This window comes from Gorilla gorilla, chromosome 10, assembly GCF_029281585.2.
Source record: "Gorilla gorilla gorilla isolate KB3781 chromosome 10, NHGRI_mGorGor1-v2.1_pri, whole genome shotgun sequence".
NCBI classification, from domain to species: domain Eukaryota; kingdom Metazoa; phylum Chordata; class Mammalia; order Primates; family Hominidae; genus Gorilla; species Gorilla gorilla.
This window is the reverse complement of record NC_073234.2, coordinates 53,926,635-53,932,634: the sequence shown is the minus strand read 5'-3', so window position 1 is coordinate 53,932,634 and position 6,000 is coordinate 53,926,635. Positions and strand designations below refer to the sequence as shown.

Genomic DNA, 6,000 nt, shown 5'->3' with positions numbered 1-6,000 from the left:
GTGAACAATAACCCATTTTGAGGTCCTTTAGTTTAAAATTGTGTAGCATAAAGGTAGAACAGCATGTTTTCCAACTCTATCTTCTCTTGAACTCTTTGAGCTGAATGTGATCTCTTCTGATACTGACCACCCTCCTGTCTTCCATACACCACCACTAGAATCACTTACCAAAAAAAGTTACCTTTTTTTCATGTTAAAAAGTGTTCAATAGAAATGAGTTTTTCTTTATTTTTTCTTTTTTTTTTTTGAGATGGAGTTTCTCTCTGTTGCCCAGGCTGGAGTGCAGTGGTGCAATCTTGGCTCACTGCAACCTCAGCCTCCCGAGTAGCTGGGACTACAGGCACGTGCCACCACACCCAGCTAGTTTTTTGTATTTTTAGTAGAGACGGGGTTTCACCATGTTAGCCAGGATGGTCTCGATATCTTGACCTCGTGATCTGCCCACCTCAGCCTCCGAAAGTGCTGAGATTTACAGGCCTGAGTCACCACGCCTAGCTGAGTTTTTGTTTCTTTTCTTGTGTGGCAACTTTCCATTATGCCTGGCATTCCGAGTCGTGCATGTGTGCAAGGTTTTGCAAAATCTTAGAGATAGAGAAGAGGCCAAAAGATGAGGTGTGAGGGACATTTCACAAGTTATGAAAGTATAAATTCAAAAAGGTATCACTAAAACTATCCTACTAAATTATATTATTGATAGCATCCATTAAAATAGGCTATTATCAAAAAAAACAACAACAAATGCTGGTTAGGATGCAGAGAAAGGAGAACACTAGTACACTACCGGGGGGAGTGGAAACTGGTACAGCCACTGTGGAAAACAGTATCGACCTTCCTCTAAAAACTAAACATAGATGTGCCATACAATTCAGCAATCCCAAAAGTCACAATATCGAATCAGCCTAAGTGTCCATCAATGAATGGATTAAAAAAATATTGTATACATATACACAATGGAATACTATTCAGCCACAAAAGAATGAAGTTCTGTCATTTGCATTAACATAGATGGAACTGGAAGATGTTATGTTAAGTGAAATAAACCAGGCCCAGAATAATGGGTAGAAGAAGTGGAAATATTGCATGTTCTCACTCATATGTGGTAGCTAAAAATGTTGAGCTCATGGATGTAGAGAGTAGAATAATAGTTACTAGAGGCTGGGAAAGGTTGGGGATGGGAAATAAAGAGAGGTTGGTTAAAGGTGCAAAAATACAATTAGAAGGAATAAGTTCTAGTGTTCCATAGCGTAGTAGGGTGACTATAATTAACAATAATTTATTGTATATTTCAAAATAGCTAAAAGAGAACATTTGGAATGTTCCCAACATAAAAAATAAATAAATGTTTGAAGTGACAAATCTCCCAATTACCCTGATTTGATCATTACACATTGTATGCATGTTTAATACATATCACACGTATCCCATACATATGTACAATTATCATGTATCAATCACTTGAACCCAGGAGGCGGAGGTTGCAGTGAGCCCAGATCGTGCCATTGCACTCTAGCTTGGGCAACAAGAGCAAGACTCTGTCTCAAAAAAAAAAAAAAAAGAAAGAAAGAAAAGAATGGATGCTATGAATGATAGTTTAATAAAATTTTTATTGATACATGATAATTGCGATTCTCCTGCCTCAGCCTCCTGAGTAGCTGGGATTACAGGCGCCCACCACCACACCTAAATAATTTTTGTATTTTTAGTAGAGACGGGGTTTCACCATGTTGGCCATGGTGATCTTGAACTCCTGACCTCGTGATCTGCCCACCTCAGCCTCCCAAAGTGCTGGGATTACAGGCATTAGCCACCGCACCTGGCAGCATCAATTATTTTCTTTTTTTTCCCCCCCCAAAAGCTATCATACTCCTAGAAATAGAGAGGCCCTTCTGGGCAGGTCTGTTGTGATTAGGAGAGCCTTCCTCTGCCCCCCAGAAAACACACCAAGCACACACTGGACCTGTGTGATTAAGCGGAACTGAGAGGCCTATTTTATAATTTTAAAACTTGTTAAGTTTCTTTGGTCACCATTAATCTCTGCCACAATCACATGTATCACTCAGGCCACCACTACCAACATTACTTCTTAGTTTCATTCAAAGGAATGTTGTCAAATATGTGGATTTCTCCTACCCTGAAATCCAGATAAAGCAATGGGCATTTTGATGAATGCAAAATGTGGAATTAGTTTTTTAGCTAAAAAACAATTGCTCAAGATCTTGGTTGGCCTGGAAGGATAATTTCTTTCTAAGTAGAGTGTGCTGGGCTTCTCCCCTCCCAACTTAGAACGCAGATGGCAGTTCAGGAACAGTTTTTAATAATCTGACTTCACAATAGACAGATGTGGTGGGTATTAATATAACAGAAATAAACTATTATAAGCTACTGCTCACTGTGAGCTCTGTGCTGTGCTAGGTAGTTCTCTCCTGTTATCGCATTTGCTTAATTGCACAACTAATGTTTACTCAGTGTTTGGTACTTCTTCTAAATGCAGCTTAGCACAGTACAGAGGTTGTCAAATGTCAGTGGACTTTGGAATTACCTAGAGAGAATGTGACAAATGTGACCCCACCCCCAGAGTTGCTGATTCAGCTGATGGGGATGAGGGTTGAGAATCTGCATTCCTAACACATTCTCAGGTGATGTTGATGCTGCTGGTCTGGGGACCACACTTTGAGAATCACTGGCATTGTAGTTAAAAGCAGTGACTTTGCTATCAGACTGATTTGGATTTGAGTCCTCTAACTTTGGATACATTTTGTAACCTCTTGCCATTTCATTTCCTCATCTGTAAAATTATACCTCCAACATTAGCTATTTTGGGGATTAAATGATATATATGTGTAGTGTTTAGTACAGTTTTTTATGTGTTAGAACTCAGTAAATGTTAACTGCTACTACTGCAGCAATTACTACAGTGCTACTGTTACTACTAAATAGAATTAGAAAATGACTGATTTCAAAATCATTTTTAAATTGTCAATGCCACCTCTTCTCTCTACCTAGAGCTGAGTGCCAACATCTGTTATGACATCATAATGAGATTAATAACTAAGACCCTAAGGAATAATATATTGGATTTTTCATATTATTATGAAGGTTCTCCATCACAACTTAAGAAAAATATATAAACTATGTGTCATTTTATATTTTAAAATTATTATTATTATTAGTTATTGGAGACAGGTTCTCACTCTGTCAGCCAGACTAGAGTGCAGTGGTGTGCTCATAGCTCACTGTAACCTTGAACTCCTGGGACCAAGTGATCCTCCAGTCCAGCTAATTTTTCTTTTTTTTTTTGAGACAGGGTCTCACTCTATTGCCCAGGCTGGAGTACAGTGGTGTGATCATGGCTCACTGCAGCCTCCATCTCCCAGGTTCAAGTGATTCTCTTACCTCAGCCTCCCAAGTAGCTGGGACTACAGTTGTTTGCTACCACACCCACCTAAATTTTGTATTTTTTGTAGAGACAGGGTTTTACCATGTTGCCCAGGCAGGTCTCAAACTCCTGGTCCTAAGTGATCCTCCCACCTTGGCCTCCTAAAGTGCTAGGATTACAGGCATGAGACACCAGGCTTGGTCATCTTTTTTTTTTTTTTTCTTTTTGAGACGGAGTTTCACTCTGTCACCCAGGCAGGAGTGCAATGGCATGATCTCGGCTCACCACAACCTCTGCCTCTGGGTTCAAGCGATTCTCCTGCCTCAGCCTCCCAAGTAGCTGGGATTACAGGAGCCCACCACAATGCCCAGCTAATTTTTGTATTTTTAGTAGAGATGAGGGTTCACCCTGTTGGCCAGGCTGGTCTCAAACTCCTGACCTCAGGTGATCCACCTACCTCGGCCTTCCAAAGTGCTGGGATTACAGGTGTGAGCCACCATGCCCAGCCCTGGTCATCATTTTTAATAAGAAACATAACCCTGAAAAGAATCTCTAGGGAAGGAAGTTGTAATTGACTCAATTTATTAACTTCACTAAACATTATTGAATATATTATTATGGGCTAACTAAAAAATAATTCCATTCAGTGGTCACACACACACACACACGCCCCAAAACAAACAAACAAAAACAAACAGGAACCTTCATGAAATATTGCTTAGTCATAAGAAATATTTTATAAGAGTTACCATATACTTTGGCCATAGAAAATTCCAATAACTCATTCAAATGAAATTAGCCTGCCACTAATCTGCAAAACGATAAGAGTGTCAGAGATGGCACAATATATAAGTTGGAAAGATGTTTATCACCTATTAACCACATACTGACGTAGCACTGCTATCAGTTGTATGATTGCAGACACCTGGAAGGTCACCCTAGCCTCTTTCAACCACTGGCATCTAGATTCTTGTTATAGGCTGAATGTGTCCCTGCCAAGTTCATATGTCAAAATTATAGCCCCCTCTGTGATGATATTAGGAGGTGGGACATTGGGAGGTGATTAGGTCATAAGAGGGGAGCCCTCATGAGTTGGATTAGTGCCCTTATAAGAAGATAAGTAAGAGAGATGATCTCTCTGGACTATGTAAGAATACACGAAAAGACAGTCTTCTACAAACCAAGAAGAGGGCAATTCACCAGCTTCCAGAACTGCGAGAAATACATGTTTGTTGTTGAAGCCACACAGCCTGTGGTATTCTATTATAGCAGCCCAAACTGTTCAAGGCAATTCTTTTTTATGTTTATGCAGAGCTACTAAAAAATAAAACTGGTAAGTTAACACCAAAGGTTTCATCCAAATCATTTAAAACAAGGATGGTAATAGTCACATTAAAGAAATGTAACTTTCTATGTTGGCTTTGAATGCTCTAATATCCATAATGAGATTTTAAAAAAATAATACACGCACTTGGATTCTTTGCTTTGCAGGTCTCTTGGACATTTAAGTAGAAGTGACATTTATTACCCAATGCTTACTAATACTGTAGTTCGGGGATGGGCAAACTACAGCCCCCTTTCCCCACCTCTGTCATTTTCTAAATAAAGTTTTATTGGAACACAGCCACTCTCTTTCTTTCACATATTGTCTCAGGCTACATTTATGCTACAGAAGGGTTGCCAACCTCTGCTGTAGACAGTTACTTGGAACACTTTGCAGAGAAATGTGGCAAGAAGAAATGTAATCTCTTTCCTAGAAATATCTACCCAAAGAGGTAATTTATATTCAGTAAAATAGTGTCCTAGTACAGTAACAAATTAGCCTTACAGTTGATTTCCTATTAACTTCAGACTGAAATATTCACTAGCCCTTCTGAATGCTCAGTGTCATTACAATGATGTATCCACCAGCCATGGGCAACACTCTACTCTGGGCCAGGAGTTGTCCTCAGTTTTGCATTATTCTTGCTTAATTTTAAAAGTCAAAGTTACATTTATTAAGGTTAATAAAGTCCCAGAACCTCATCAATGGCTAAATAACCTTTCTCTGGAAACCACATTTTTTTTTCAGAAGTAGTACTTCACTTTAAGCATCTATAAACCTATTTTATTTTAGAGAACATGGTATTGGCCTGCCTTTAAAAATGAGTTTCTTTTTTTTTTTTTTTTGAGACAGAGTCTAGCTCTGTGGCCCAGGCCCAGGGTGGTGTGCAGTGGCACGATCTCAGCTCACTGTAATCTCTGCCTCCCAGGTTCAAGCGATTATCCTGCCTCAGCCTCCTGAGTAGGTGGGATTGCATGCACCACCATGCCAGGCTGATGTTTGTATTTTTAGTAGAGATGGGGTTTCACCATGTTGGCCAGGCTGATCGCAGACTCTAAGTTTCTATTTCTTTAACAAATGTCTTTCCAAGTACTTGAGGTACAATTTCTATGATGCTTCCAAAAAAAAAAAATTAACACATATTTGTTGGGTGAATAGAGAGTATGTATCAGAGTGGGAGGAACATGAGAGTTCAACTCTCAGAAGTTCCACTTCCTGCTAGTGTATGATAACCCTCTGAGCCTCAATTTCCTTATCCTTAAAATAAAGGTAATCTCTATGTCATAAGATTGTGGTCAGG

At 39.4% G+C, this 6,000-nt stretch overlaps 1 non-coding gene across 1 annotated transcript; it reads right to left on the bottom strand.

Annotated features, from left to right (window-relative positions):
- Nucleotides 1-1,853: 1,853 nt before the first annotated feature.
- LOC115930321 (small nucleolar RNA SNORA64/SNORA10 family) lies at nucleotides 1,854-1,985 on the bottom strand. The gene has a single exon (XR_004066960.1). It is a non-coding gene; the product is annotated as a small nucleolar RNA SNORA64/SNORA10 family (small nucleolar RNA).
- Between the last annotated feature and the right edge of the window lie 4,015 nt (nucleotides 1,986-6,000).